The 15,154-nt window shown below is 41.9% G+C and overlaps 1 protein-coding gene across 1 annotated transcript in view; it reads right to left on the bottom strand.

Moving 5' to 3' along the window:
* The window catches only part of RPS12 (ribosomal protein S12), a 123,303-nt gene that overhangs the window by 94,373 nt on the left and 13,776 nt on the right, over positions 1–15,154 (bottom strand). The gene's annotated exons all lie outside the window — the stretch shown is intronic.

Raw genomic sequence — 15,154 nt, 5'->3', positions numbered from 1 at the left:
CAAATGTCAACATCAAATGTGATCTATATTTTCATCCAGTTTCTAAAAGAAGCTCCATATGGAGCCACAATGAATCGTGAATGTGAGGATAATTTACTATAGCCCTTTCCTGGCTGGAATAAATTGCTTTCTTCTTGTCAATATCCATCCTTAACAACCTTTTGGCATTGCCAAGATAAACAAGAAGCACCTGCCCATGGTGCTCCTGCGTTGTGGAAAGCAATGCTTTCAAAAAGGTTCCTAATATTTAAAAGCTAAAATCAATTAAAAAAATATTAGCAGTGCAAAATCTTACCATGTTAAGCATTGTTTAGCCCAGAAAGGTTTTGGCGTAAAATATAGTAACAATGAAATGCTCTCTAATTACTTGCACAGAATTAAATCATAGAATAGGTAATATTTAAAGGCTTGTCTGCACTGTACTTTTAAAGGGGTTAGTTAACCTTGGCAACAACAATTCATGAGTCAAAGTAACCATTGCACAAGGTCTTACAATGAGTAATAGACCTATGCTAATTAGGTGTCAGCCAACTGTTTTTAAACTCTAGAGAGAACTGGAAGATAAAAATTAAATTCCATGGGCTCTTTCACAGTATGAGCTAGAACCATTTTTAGACTGAACTGGAAAGTTCACTGCCACCTGTGGTCCTAGCAAAGTTTTGACTCACAAATTGGGAAACGACAGCTATCATTATTTTACTAATATAGCACTGTCAATGTACCAAGCAACATAACAAAACACTTTGCAGTGTGCATATGACTGCAGCCTTACAGAGCAATCCAAACCCCCTTTGCACCAGGCTGCGGGGAAGGGGTTGGACTGAGTAGAGGTGTCCCTCTCCCCAGCCCTGCCAACACCAGCCAGCATCCACCTGATCAATAATATCAGTTTCACTCCACTGGTGGGACACAGCATCTCTTCCACCTGCAAAACATGGGGGGTGGGGGCCCAGACTGCCATTGGCAGATTCCTCACCAGCAGCCAACAGCAAAAAACAAGAAGCCTGAAACAGGCCATTCTGAGGGGTAGGGAGGGGATGACTATCTGTTGGATCTCAAGCCAGAGCCACTACTATCACATTGAGCTTGATCTGGGCCCAGTTGTTGTGCCCGCTCTAGGTTCGTGCAGCAATCTACTTGCTCCCTCCTGCCCTGGCCAGTATATTCAGCAGGACTGCAGTGGAGCCTGTGCCCCCTGCTACTCTGTGAAGCTCTACAGGGTAGCAGCCAGGGTTAAGATTAGGTTCAGTTTGGAGAAGGCTTCATAAAGTGTGGATTCTGAGCAAAGATTCGAAACAGTACTTTCCAGGGAATTGCACACATATCCTACCATGCAGAGAACAGGTCATCTGTTGGAACATCTATCACAGGACAGTATTCTAAGGACTCTTCTGTTTGAAGGGCTATCTGGTCCAAGTCTATTTTGAAGATAAAGAACCCTAAGAAAGGAAAATAAAGGCCTTGGAATTTCTCACAGATACCACCTGGAGAGCAAACTGAGCAGGCCCACAGGGATAGGTCACCTGCTCAGTCTTCCACATTATGGTGAGCCCTATTTGTATTATTAAATAAATTTTAGTAATTATTTCTAAATTTGCATTTATAAAGTAGCATATGTAAATATTATCTCAATCCGTGTCCTATTTTGTCGTATTTTTTTTTTTGGTGAGGTGTAAGTTGCTACCCTCATTCCACATCTTTGGAATTCCTTTTCCTGGAAAATATGTATGATCCCTTCACCAGTGACCTTAGAGAGGACTTTTAAAAACCTTTCTGTATTACTTTTGTATGCTTTAAGCAGCATTCCTGCATCGAGCAGGGGGCTGGACTCGATGGCCTCAAAGGGCCCTTCCAACTCTGCTATTCTATTATTCTACTTAGCTCTTCACTGAAATCCATGGTTTTTATGCTGGTTTCATTTAGCTGTTTGTTTTCAGCTTTCAGTTTTCTTGGCCTGATTTTTAAATGTTTTCTTTTAAGTTTTTGTATTGTTTGTTTTTGTGAGCTGTCTCCTGCAAAGAGGGGTATAAATATATTTAATTCAATGATAATAGGAGAGATCAGCTCCACCACATCACTGGGAGGGAGTTCCAAGCCTAAGGAGCAGCAAGGGAGAAAGGCTGGGATGATTTCCGTGAGTGTGATGTACCCTGAGGTCCTTATCCCTCTCTGCACCCAACATCCCCTGGGAGCCACATGGAAGACCAACCTTTTGTGTCACGAGAATTAAACCCACAATAGAATAGCCCAGGAGTTCCCATACTATGGTGCATGGATCACCAGCGGTCCAGTAGCTTTATTCAGTTTGTCCACGGCATGTCTGTAAAAATACACTTAAAAACCACACAGTATCTAGCACAGCACATTACAATTGCTACAACAGGCAGAAAAATTACTGAGTGCTCAGGAAGACCCTCAGCAATTTTCAAGTGGTCCATATGGGAAAAAGATTTGGGAACCACTGGAATAATCGAATTGATCATTATCTGCCTTCACCATCCTACTGAATATAGAGCATTAGGACTGCACAGTACCTTGGCCAACAGGCCCAAGGCAAGAATGCGGTTTGAGATACTATTGGTTTTTCAGAATCCCCTTGGATCAAACTGCACCAGCTGTACTTTAACCAAACTATTTGATTTATTATTAAAACACATAGTACATGGCATCACAGTCAGTTTAGATACACAGGGAAAGGTTGTTCTAACTGCTGAACTTGCCCTCACTACTAACATAGGCAGATGGCTTCTCTTAACATGTTGCAGCAATAGCTGAGTCTGGAATCAGCTGAGTCTCTTCCTACTATCTGGCAGATGAACAGGGTAGATTTCATCGAGCCTCGCTAGCTAGCTCTAGCTGAAGAGCCCTAGGACAGGACGTACCATAGCAGAGATCTTAATTTTTATTCAAATTTTCAAAACCAAAACAATACAAAAAGAAAAAACACAAATCAATAACTAATACAATAAAAAAAGAAAAAATATATAAAAATATTGACTTCCGATTTGTCGTAGTTCAGCTATAAATCTATAATATATAACAAGCCTGTCTCTTAATAGATTATAAAATCACCTTCCTCCAGTGGTTATCTTAATTGGTTTCAAATCTCATTAACATCATATCATTTTATTCTTCCACAAAAAGTCAAAGAGAAGTTTCCAATCCTTGAGATATATGTCCATCAATTTTTTTTCTAGATAAACATGTCAATTAATCCAACTCATCAAGTCTACTAAGTCCAGTAATTTCAAATCGCTCTTCTTCCATTATCCGTATTGGTTCCATCTTCCATCTTTACGCACCCAATAATCTTGCTGTCATAGTCATATAATAAGAGTCTGATAGGAATTTCCTTTATCACAGATATTTTCTTGCCATCAATTCCAAATGTATCACTGAAGTATTGTTGCAAAGCCGCATCTCTGTTCCTCTTTTTTACATGATACACTAGCACATCTCTTGAAGATTTTTCCATTGACACAAAACAGGGATTAATTCTGTTAACTTTCTCCATTTCAAGTTCCATCAAATCCTTCCAGTCCAGGAATTTTTTTGAACCGATAATATCTTTATCTCCAATCTCTTCAATTCCTTCAGGGACAGCGCTGAGTTCCAAACCATAATATTTGTCTCCAGGATCCATCACAGCCAGGAAATCCAAATCTTTTTCCATGTCCATATTTAATCCAATCTCCATAGTTTGAACCTTGCCTTTAATTTCTCTTTCATCCTTTTTTGGTTTTCCAGATCTATCTTTATTCTCCTTTCTCATAGAATCCTGAATTTCTTTCAGCTCCTGTCTCATTTCGTGAAATTCAATTCTCCACGCTTGTCTATTATTTCTCAGTTCTTGTTTTATTGACTTAATCCCATTCATTATTTTCTGAAACATGTCTAAAGATAAAGTCCCTTCTTGTACATCCATGATCTTCTTAATTGTCATTCTTAAAGCCAAAGGAACAAAACTCCTTCAATTTTCAATGTCCCAAGCAAAGAGCAGTTTATTTCTTTATCCAGTTACAAAGGAGTTAATCTTTCCAACCAACTGGCGTCACACTCTAGACAGCCCTTATCCCTTATATGCCCAGAAGTGCAAAAACAGCTTTAGTTCACAGCGTCCAAATAACTAGTAGCAAAAAGAATGAGCAGATTCGTCAAAAAAAAAGTAGATCAGAAAAAATAGTCCCAGACATATATTACACAAAAGTCTTATAAATCAAAAAGATTTTTCTTTTCTCTTCCAATCAGAAACCCCTCATCCGTTGTAATCTTTATAATGCTATTTTCCATGTCAGCTTTTTGCAATAAAAAAAAGATAGGCTATTTTTATTTTCTTCCCCCTTAGTTCCGTGAGTAAAAGAGAAGGAAAGTTTTGACTCACCCAGGTTTTCTTAATTGCTGGTTCTTTGACAAATCTCTTTAGCTGTATAGATAAGAAAGTAATAAGCGTAGACAGGAGAATGCTTGCCTGTTAGTCCGTTTTTCTTTAAAGAAAAAAAAAACGGGTCACTTATTCAGCTGAGCTAGCTAGAAATCCTCGCTCCATCCGAGCTGCTGGAAGACCTTCTTTCACAGACAATTCTGACAAATTCCAGTCTCCAACAATCACAACAAAGCTGTGTGGGAAATCTCACGTTTCTTCCTTATCCGGAAGAAATTATCCCCAGTCAAAAAAGACCCTTCTGACTGGATTTAAAACTGAAAAAGTTTCATCCAAGATGGGAGCCCGTCTCAGAGGCTGCACAGGCGGAGGGATCCTCCTGGGAAGTCACCATAGCAGAGATCTTTGCCCTTCGCATTGATCTTTGTCTGGGAAATTAACGCAGTGGCCTAATCTGCATCAGGATGCGGGCACGGATGTGAACTAAACACTGGAGGCATTCAAGAGGCAGCTGGACATCCACCTGTCGGGTATGCTTTAATCTGGATTCCTGCATTGAGCAGGGGATTGGACTTGATGGCCTTATAGGAGGCCCCTTCCAACTCTACAATTCTATGATACAGATCAAACCTGATTCCTTTTTCAGAAAGGAACAGAGAAAGGAAAGCAGGAAGAAACACTGGGGCGTAACATAGAGACCAGCTTGCACAGCTTAAGCATTTGTAACACTGTTTGCTCTGTGACAGGGAGTAAGTCTGCAGCCTGATTCCCACTTACCTTGCAATTGAGAAGAGTAGACTAGGAGTGGGGAAAGTCAAGCAGAGCTATAATGGGAAATACTTGGGACCCAGAGCACTGCATGGGGTTTATGCTGGGTGTGTAAGGGAATAGGGAGCCAGCACGGAGATTTGAGGAAGGGCATTTTACATATCTAAGCAAGGAGAGAGTGAACTACTTAATTGGCGGAAGAGTTTGAGGTGGAAGTGAAAGGTGGACTGCAGTATGGTCATGAAGAAGGCAGCAGAAAGCAAGTTGCAGCACAGGCTGCAAACACACTAGTCGCCAGATCAAAGCATTTCCATTAGCCACACCTGGAGGGGGAATGGGTTGATCTTGCCAATTAGCTGCAAAATCTCTTTGAAGTGGATTTTTTTTAAAAAAAAAACAACAACACACACACTCAAGCAACTTCCACCAGGTTTTAGAGTAAAAAGGGGTAGGGTTGACTAGCGTCATGTGCCCCTGTTTTCAGAAGAGAGAGGTGAGTGTGTTTCCACCCACAATCAGGGGTTTAGTCAAGCAGGATCTCAGGGGGTCTACTTAGACCTTCTACTTTTTTAGGAGCAGGGTCCCAGCAGGGTCTCTTAAGATTCCAGCATCCTATGAGCCAATCAGCATGAAAGGGGAGAGTGTTAGCCACTGAGAAGTGTCTTCTAACATACTTCATTATCATTTCCTGCTGATTGGAGCCAATCAGAGTGAAAGGTGGAATTATCCTTCCCCCTTGCACAACTTTTAAAGATACAAAAGACCTCTTGGTTGCCAGGCCCAGCCTGCTTTTTCCCATTACAGGGTAGCAAGAACACCTGCACTTGGCTGACTTTCTCTTCTCCTAAAGATACAGGATCAGTCTCAGGCCAAGAACCTGGCAACCCTAATGACAACACTAGATATCAGCTTGAAAAAAATTGATCAATTATTTTTATTTGCGAATTTAACAAAAAAGTAAATAAAAGAAAACAGTAAAAACAATAAAATAAAATAAAAAGATCAGCTTTTAAAAAAAATAGCATCACACATTCATTTGACTGAATTTTAATTAAAAAAGTAGATTTCCAAGATGATAACTAAAAGTTTTATTGGGCTGATATGATAGAATAATATAGATATGATATATGATATCAACTGATATGATAGAATAACATGTGGAACATATGTAAATTAAATTGTCCTACTTAAAAATGTAATAAATGGAAATGTATTCAGGTGGAAGTTATGTAAATTAAACTGTCATAACTGTTTAACCAGCTCTACATATTCATTTGGCCAAAAGCCCTTTGTCTTTCTCTGTGCTGCAAAGCTGTGGCTGGAAAGATTTTTCATCTGCTTATCCTGTCTGAATAGTTAATATCTGCGTCATCATGTTGGCTAAGACTTTGCATCAGGCTGTGAATGAAAGTCAGATTTGGAGGGATGAAGCCCCAGCTATATGGATTTGCATGAACCGATAAGTCATGACAAAAGTTGGCATTTGTGATATTTGGACCTTTTATGATGGGCGGATGCTAGAGAAGTTTGCCCCCTTGGCTTCTGTCTGTCTTTGAGGTAAGATTCATTTCTCATTTAGGGATTTCAGTGGGAATGATGGGCTAAAGAAACATCAAGGGTTTTTCCAACTCATCTGCCTTCATTAGCAGCGCAGTGACAGAAATAGAACTTTGCCTGCTGCTATAGGTAAGACATCTAAAAGTCTGTCCAATATAGCAATTGAGGGGGGAAAGGGATAAAGACACAATTCTAAAGTATAGATTTAGAATATGAGAACATGCATTAAACCCTTAGTCTTCTCTTGGAAGTTTTCTTATAATCTGAAAAAGACAAAATGTCTCTGAATTCAGCATAAGTGTTTTTTTTAATTACAGTAGGACCTAAATATCCCTCCCCCCATTTCATCTTATCACAAATATAAAAAGCCAGTTAAAGTTAACCCACTAAAGTGAACTTTAGTCAACTGTCCATCTTGCTTTCAATTGGTTTATTTTAGTTGGAGTAAAGGTAATCTTTAAATTATGGTTGAAAATATGGTAGAAATAAGATGCTCTCAGCTGTCTTGCTTTGTTAACTACGAAGATATGTGAGTTAATATATCTCAACTTTGAAATAATTATAATTTGGATAATATATGAAGATAGATAAGTTTCCCAAACTTAGATATTAGTGAAAAAAATGTATTCTTTGGAAACATGTTAGATACATTACTGGAATGAAGAGATGCACATATATTGTATCCTGCTATGGCCTCAGGACCATATGTCTTTTCACCAGGGTCAGCTCTATTTAGAAACAAGCTTACAGGACTTAAAAAAAACCTTTTGCATGGATGAATAGAGTGATCATATGAGATGAGGTCCATATCATTAAAAGTCAGTTGTCCTAATACAGAGAGTGTTCTTTTGCCATGAAAATTGTTCCCTTGCAGATCTGGCATTCAAAGGTCGTTCTGTGCTAAATAAAAGGCACCTTAGCAACTTGCATTTCTTGTTCACAAGGAACAAAAACTCCTGTATTTTAGCACACATTTCTAAGAACTCCTGGGATGAGAAACATTTACTTGTAACTACTTCTGGTTGCAATCCTAACCATATCTACTCAGAGGTAAGTCCCACTGAACTCATTGAGGCTTTCCTCCAGGAAATTGGGGTTAGGATAACAGCCCTAAGGCCTAAGAAGTTTGAACGGGAGTAGTGGTGGTTCCAAACGTTCCCCCAGTTCCACTTCCCTACATCACTTTCCCTGTGCTCCACTTTCCCATTTATCACTGTAACCATCACCACAGACAAAACACATGAGGTGGGGCCAAGCCTGCTTGCCCCCTTCCAGACTTAGGGGAGGGAAGAGATAAGGGACATATTCCTGCACCAACTCTGAAACTGTTCAATTCTTGCCTCATACCCAACTAGGTCTGTAGTTGTCCCAGGGTCCAGGGGGTCTTGGATGTCTTACTTTTTTGGGGAGCAGGGGCCCAACAAGGATCCTATGTCTTCAGAATCCTTTCCTGCTGATTGGAGATGATCAGAGTGAAAGGAGGCGAGTAGGCCACTGAGAAGACTCTTCTCAGTAGCTAACACACTCCTCTTTCATGCTGATTGGCTCCTAGGGATGTCTGTTGTTGTGGAAGAAAGTGTGTGCAGCAAGGACTGAGGAGTGTGGATATGATGATGGAGAGCAAGCAAAGGAAAGTGGAAAAAGAGGTAGAGGAGATGCGAACTTGGGCTGAAGGGGGTCCTCTCTCTCTCTCTCCCCCCCCCCCACAGTAATACCTCATTTAACAAAGCCGATGTGTTCCTGGACATTACTTTACTTCATCAGAAAGTTTGGTATCAGGCAGGAATAACTTGGAAAGAATAGGGATAGGTTCCTACACCCGCTCATAGATGGTGGGGGCAGCTTCACCAGGGGCTTTAAAAGGTGCCTACCCAGCACCCAACCACTCCCCCTCCTTCCCCTCCTGTGAATCGTATTGGATCCTTCCCTCCCCAGCCCTGGGAGAAAGCAAGGGATCTCTTGAAGGCAAAGCAAACACACAGGCTTGTGGGTTTCACTCTAGCAAAGCAAAGGCACAGACTTGAAAGTTTATAGCAAAGCAGACATAGTGTGGTCAGTTTCACCTTAAAGCAAAGGCACAGGCTTAAAAGTTCATCCATAGCAAAGCAAATCTGGTCAGTTTCACCTTAAAAAAACCTTCCTTAAAAGGAGCTTCCTTCCTGGAGGATTCCTTAACTGAGGTATTACTGTACAGGGCCCCGCTTTACGGCGCTTCGCTAATGCGGTGGTCTCAATTAGACACAATTAGACTAAAGCCCCACTCATACGGCGCTTGTTCCACTTTTATGGTGATTTTTGGGCATTGCACGCCATTCTATTCAATGAGTTTCGCTTTTCAGCGGTTTCCGCTTTTCGGCGGGGGTCCAGAATGTAACCTGCCATATGAGTGGGGCCCTACTGTAGTTTGTTTGTTAACAAGGATCTTATTCTCAACCCAGCAGCACAAAAGAGGGGGGGGAGAGAGGGAGATGTGTGCTTTGTTCCAGGCCAAAGCTAGGAGTAGTAGAGGAGGACAGAGAGAAAAAATACATCCATTGTGTGTTGTAGGGGGAGTATGTGTGTGTGTGATGGTATTTCAGCTTTTAATGATGTTCTATATATGTGTATCGTGCATGGTAAGGTGAAATGCAAATGAATATGCGTATGTGTGTGGTGCAGCTGACACCAGAAGTTAGGATCAGAAATTTTCATGTTTAAGTTTCCTCCTAAAACTCATAAGCTCTACCCAAATGTAGTTATTCTGAGTCTTGGTATGACAACCAAGAAGGGACTCTCAGCAAAGGGAGCTCCTCGCCTTACAACATAGTACATTTGCCCATGTATGTGTACAGGAAAGTAGATCTAGCTGAAAGGCAACTCATGGAGATCAGCATTGATTATTGCAATGCATCAGTAAGGGGAAGTCCTTCAAACAAAGTAAGAGGCTGAAAGCTCATTTTATTGTATAATCCTAGAAGACTATACAACAATGTGAGGGGGTGTGGAGTGACTACCATGAAGGCACTCTCTGAATTTGCCATTGAATTTGCCACTATACTACTGCACTCAACTCCTCTTTACTGGAGAGGAGGAAAGCATGTGCAACACAAGGGGTTGGGTCCTATCTTCTCTTCCATGAATAGAACAGAACTTGTATTCAAAGAAGTTTTCCCCATCTTTCCCTTCCCTTTGCAGAATGTGCTCCTGAAAACTGAGGGACTCTTGGAAATGGCATGGGATCTGGTGTGGAGAACTGCAGAGGGGAGGGAGTCAACAGATTCCCCCCCCCATTGCATGAATGGAAAAGAGGCTGAGAATCTAAGTCATTGTTACATGATCTCTACTTCCTCAAGGACTGAAAAGCCCAGGGGCAGCCCTTCAGAGTTTTAATTTCTCTGGAAGAGAAAACACTGGAGACTTAAGGGCTCATCCACATGGGAGCATTTCTTTGTAGTAAATACACTGCTTTTACCTTCATTATATATTTGCACCATTCGCAGTTTCTGCCCCATTGTAGCTGCCAATTGGTTTTTCCCATTCACACAAGGAGGCATTCCTCTTGGAAGAATTAATCTCACTGTTTCCTTGTGGCACTGCCCTCTAATTATACATTTCCTCTTCCTCTGGTTGCTAGGTGACCAGGCATGCTCAGTCTGTTCTATCAGTTGCAGTAGGCTCCTTTAAAGAAAAACCTCGGAAGTGCGAATATCTTTGTTTTCCGTGCTATGGTTGGTAGGATACAGCTAAACTACAAATACAAATGGAGGACAGCAGCTGGAAGTTGCTGGTCAGCCCACAAGAAACAAAATGAAAGAAGGAAGGCGGAGATAGTGGGTGTGGACAGGGGAACAATTGACATACCCACCTAAAAACAGCAAAGGAAAGCACTTACATGGAGGAGGGAAGCAAAGCTGATACATATTTTTCTCCCCTTTTCGTATTATCAGTGGATTGGGTTAGTACGGATTTACAGGGAGAAAACTGTGTGATAGCTTCTGTTTGCTAGTAACATCATGTGAACCATAAAATTTAGAGAAGATATGAGTAGCACCAAACACACAGTAAACCACCATGTAGATGCACCCAGAGAATACAGATACACTCGCTGTTCAGCCGGTTCCAGTGCATCTCCACATCTCTTTTCTGAAAACAGGGGAATGTGATGCTAGTCAAACCCCACTCCTTTTACTCTACCTGGTGGGAGCAGCTTGAGTGTTGTTGTTTTTAAATCGCTTCAGACAGATTTCTCAACTGATCAGCAATCAACCTGTTGCCCCTCTAAGCGTAGCCAATGGGAACACTTTGCTGTAGGCTACTAGTGTGCTCACAGCCTTAGGCTGTGTACACACTCCTGTTTACTGTGCATCCAGTGCAATGTTACCATTGGTTTGGGAAGCAGCGCACACCCGTTAGCCACAATCCATTTCTGCCCTGTCATTTCTTGCAAAATACTGTATTTTGATGCATTTCCCCCCCAAAGCAGTTGCAATCTGAATTGAGAAAAAATGACCTAGCTGCATTTTAAACCAGAAATGTGTACACAGCTTTACAATGATTTCATAATACTTGCTTTATTTACAAAGCAGAGCCTGCTGGAATATAGCAGACTCTTTAATGAATAGGCCTCACAGCTGCAAATGTTGCATAAGCTTTCCCGAGAGCCACAGCATGGAGTCCCACATAGGTTGTTTCTTCTAGTCCAGCTACTCGCAGATTTCTAAGCTTCCAACATCTATCTCCCCCTGTTCAAACTAAAATTTCCTCTCTGCTCTTTCCACTAGCTGGAGAGGCACCAGTTCCTAAGGATGGATAGACGTTCCAGGCCATTGAGGAACATTAACTTTCAGGAGCTTCTGGGTGGGTCTGCTATCTGCCCAAAGCAGCAGTGCTTGCATTTGGTGCCAAATTTAAACAGAGCCAAATGCAAACCACACTTGTAAAGGAATAACTGGAAGTGCACTTAAAGGCTCCTTCTTGTTCCTTCGCAATTGCAGCTTTTCATGTCCCACATCTCCCTTAATAGGACATTAAGTGAGCAATAGGTGGGTGTGGTCCAGGAAAAATGGCCATGTGGGCTACAGGTTCCCCATTGTTGTTTTAGTCAAAATCATAGTGATCAAGACAGTCCACACTCATGGCAATATTGTTTTCCTTTACATTCAGGAAGTTGTGTAATGCAAAGGGAGAAGCATTGCTCTCATTGCATTCTCGTTGGTATTAGTCTGTCTACCTGGTTATCTGTGGCAATGGGCAGGTTTTGTTCCTATGGTAACATTGTCCTCAAATGCAGCATTTGGGTTGTATTCAGCATAGCACTAAGGTGAACATTCTGTCAGTACAAGGATTTCTCCCCCTCTCCTCCTCCCTGCATCCCTAAATCTGTTCTAGGGGTTCCCCCAACCCTTCAGAGCAGATTTGGGGATGGCAAGGGGTACACATGGGAGGAGGGGAGAAGAAACCACCATTGCACTAGCGGTGCACTTGCACTTAGCCAAATAGTGCCCTTCATGTTTTCCTGTTAGGAAGGGGGGAAAAAACAGCTAGTCATTTGACTGAAAAAATGAAATAGACTGCCTTCAAGTCGATTCCAACTTATGGGCGACCCTATGAATTGGGTTTTCATGGTACACTGTATTCAGAGGTGGTTTACCATTGCCTTCCTCTGAGGCTGAGAGGCAGCGACTGGTCCAAGGTCACCCAGTGAGCTTCATGACTATATGGGGATTCAAACCCTGGTCTCCCAGGTCGTAGTCCAACACCTTAACCACTACACCACACTGGCTCTCCAGTCATTTGTTTACTTTGGAGAAATAAAGGCATTGTTGGAAGTGGGGCACGAGCAACTCCTGTTTGGGTTCTTTTGTTTGTATTCTTGGAGGAAGATAGAGTTAGGGTCCTCCAGCTGGCTAGGCTTGCCTACCTTTACCTGTGCTGTTCTCTACCTAACTTCCTTCCGTTGTAAACTGATATGCTCAGGGAAGCTGACCTGCCCCTCCTTCCTTTGTCTTTTTCTTCGACTGTCTGAGGAGAGAGGAGACATCTTTGTCTTCGTTCGTTCTCCTGAACCATGAAGGCAATACCCAAGTCTGGGCATTGCGCCTCCAACTTAGTTAGTTAGTCAGAACTAGGTATGACTTTCCTATCTACTATGTATTTCTATAAATAAAGTAGCTTAAGTCCCAGTGGTCTAAATGCAGGGTAAAAGTCTGCTGCTTAAGTAAATACGCACACTGCCACACACACAGTTCAGACGCTGGGTATCTCTGCATATTTCCATAACAGGCATGAACTCAGACACCACTGAGAACTAAACCTGCCCTATGCCACTGTGAGTTTCCTGTCATGATTTGTCCCCTCTTAATTGTGTCCCAGATTGTAGGCCATTTACTTTCTTCTGTAGTGCTCAATGGGAACCCCTGGGAGCAACGTGCTTTCGGCTTCATGATCATGTTCATAGAATGCTGGTCATGAGAGAGAGAGAGAGAGAGTTTTCAACATACCATGGAAATTATCATTCCCTCTAACAGTGAACTCAGGTGCTGAGTGCCAATAGATATGGAGCCCAAATGGGGCCACTGATAAACCAGAGGGAGGTATCAATATATTAAAAGGAGCCCTGAGATTTCAAAATACAAAAAAAATTAAAGAAGAAAGCCAAAAGCAGGGGGTGAAGAACAAACAAGCCCCAACTGGCAAATGAAGGTTGACTGAGGTTGCTCTGTGGCTGTGGAATATTAAGTGTCTTTCAAAAAAGGAAAATGTGAAATAGGACTGGGAGGATAGAATGGAGTATCCTGGCAGAAGGCATAGTTGGCTGGCTGGAACCTTGAATAGAAAACTGCTGTGGAGAAACACTGCTATGTTTTGTTGCTGATCCTACTAGTCTTTATAAATAAATAAAGAAATCTGTAAAACAATACAGATTTCTGTTCAGTATTATTACTTTCTCCATTTCCCCCCAAATTTTAACCCAGTTGAATCCAAATGTATGACTCTCTTAAAGATTCATTCACATTAGGTTGCCTACCCCAACATGCCTTTCAAATTCTTTTTATTACACAAGATGGACAAATCAATTCCCCTTCCACAATGCTGACCTACTACCATTTCCTCACCTGCTGGAGTTCCTTATCCCCACACTTTCAGTAACCACCGGGTAAAATCTTAGCGCATGCTTCAGTCTACATTTATTGTAGCAGTGTAACAGATTTTCATTAGCCACGCAAAATCCTGTGCTTCTAACATTGTCTTCTTGAAATTCTTTGCAGAACTAACCATCAGAAAAATTAAACAAGTTGGGGGGGGGAAACACTTCTGTCATGGAGTTTTGGATTGTTTTTAATTCAGTGGGAAATGCAGGCACACTCAAATCCAAGCTGTTTACAGTTCTGAGCTACCCAAAAGTAGTGCTCACTTTTCTGGGAGTATCAACTAAGCCAAAGCAACATGGGGACAACCTGGGTGAAATCTAAGAGTAAGCATCTACTTTTTGTTTGACACAAAGTGAAAATTAGGAGGCGAGTGCCTGTCCATCTAGCTCAGTATTGTCTACTGATCGGCAGATGCTCTCCAGGGTTTCAGGCAGGGGGCATTCCCAGCCCTACCTGGAGATGCTTGGGATTGAGCCTGGGACCTTCTGCATGAAAAGCAGGCACTCTGCCACCGAGTTTATGACCCTTCCCTGAAGGGCTCGGCTCCTGAGTCATACACAGTATAGGCTTGTTTGCAGAGTACAGAAAGCAGGCTTGCTCATTCAGTTTAAGGAACAGCAGCAAGACAATTATTAATGGGGGGTGTCTTTTCGTCTTGGCACTATAATAATAATAGCAAATCCAGCTGATGAGCGCTGACAGGACTGTAGTCACAATGGGGCCATTGAGAAACAGAAGGGAGGTATCAGCATGCTTGGAGGAACCATGAAGTTTGCAGAAGCAGAAGTAATCCCTGGGAGGGGGAAAACCCAAAAGAACCCCACCAAGGGGAAAAAAACCCATCCCAGTGAGGTCTGAACAGCAATGGAATACTGTATGTGTATTGGGGGGCAAGACATGGGGGGAGGGGAAATGGAATGGAGTATCCTGAAAAAGCTGGAATCCTGAGCGGGAGTACTTGGATGGCTTTAAAGGAGAATTTGAGAAAATCATGGAGGATAAGACGATCAATGGCTAGTAGCCACGATGGGTATGTTCTCCCTTGAAGCAGTATGTCTGAATACCAGTTGCTGGACAACACAAGTGGGGAGAGTGCTGCTGTGTTCAGGTTCTGCTTGCTGGCTTTCCACAGGCATCTGCATAGCCACTGTGATACCTGGATTACATGAGCCATTGGCTTGATCCACCAATGTTCTTCTTATGTTCACTTTGCACTGCAACATTTGTTACAGATTCTATGTATATATGTTTAAACAAAGATTTCCTGTTCTACTGATGTGCTCTCAGTGACTAACAACATAAATAAATAAAAGCCTGT

Source organism: Rhineura floridana, chromosome 4 (genome assembly GCF_030035675.1).
Source record: "Rhineura floridana isolate rRhiFlo1 chromosome 4, rRhiFlo1.hap2, whole genome shotgun sequence".
Classification (NCBI taxonomy): domain Eukaryota; kingdom Metazoa; phylum Chordata; class Lepidosauria; order Squamata; family Rhineuridae; genus Rhineura; species Rhineura floridana.
The sequence above is the reverse complement of the archived record's forward strand: the minus strand, read 5'-3'. Positions and strand labels throughout refer to the sequence as shown.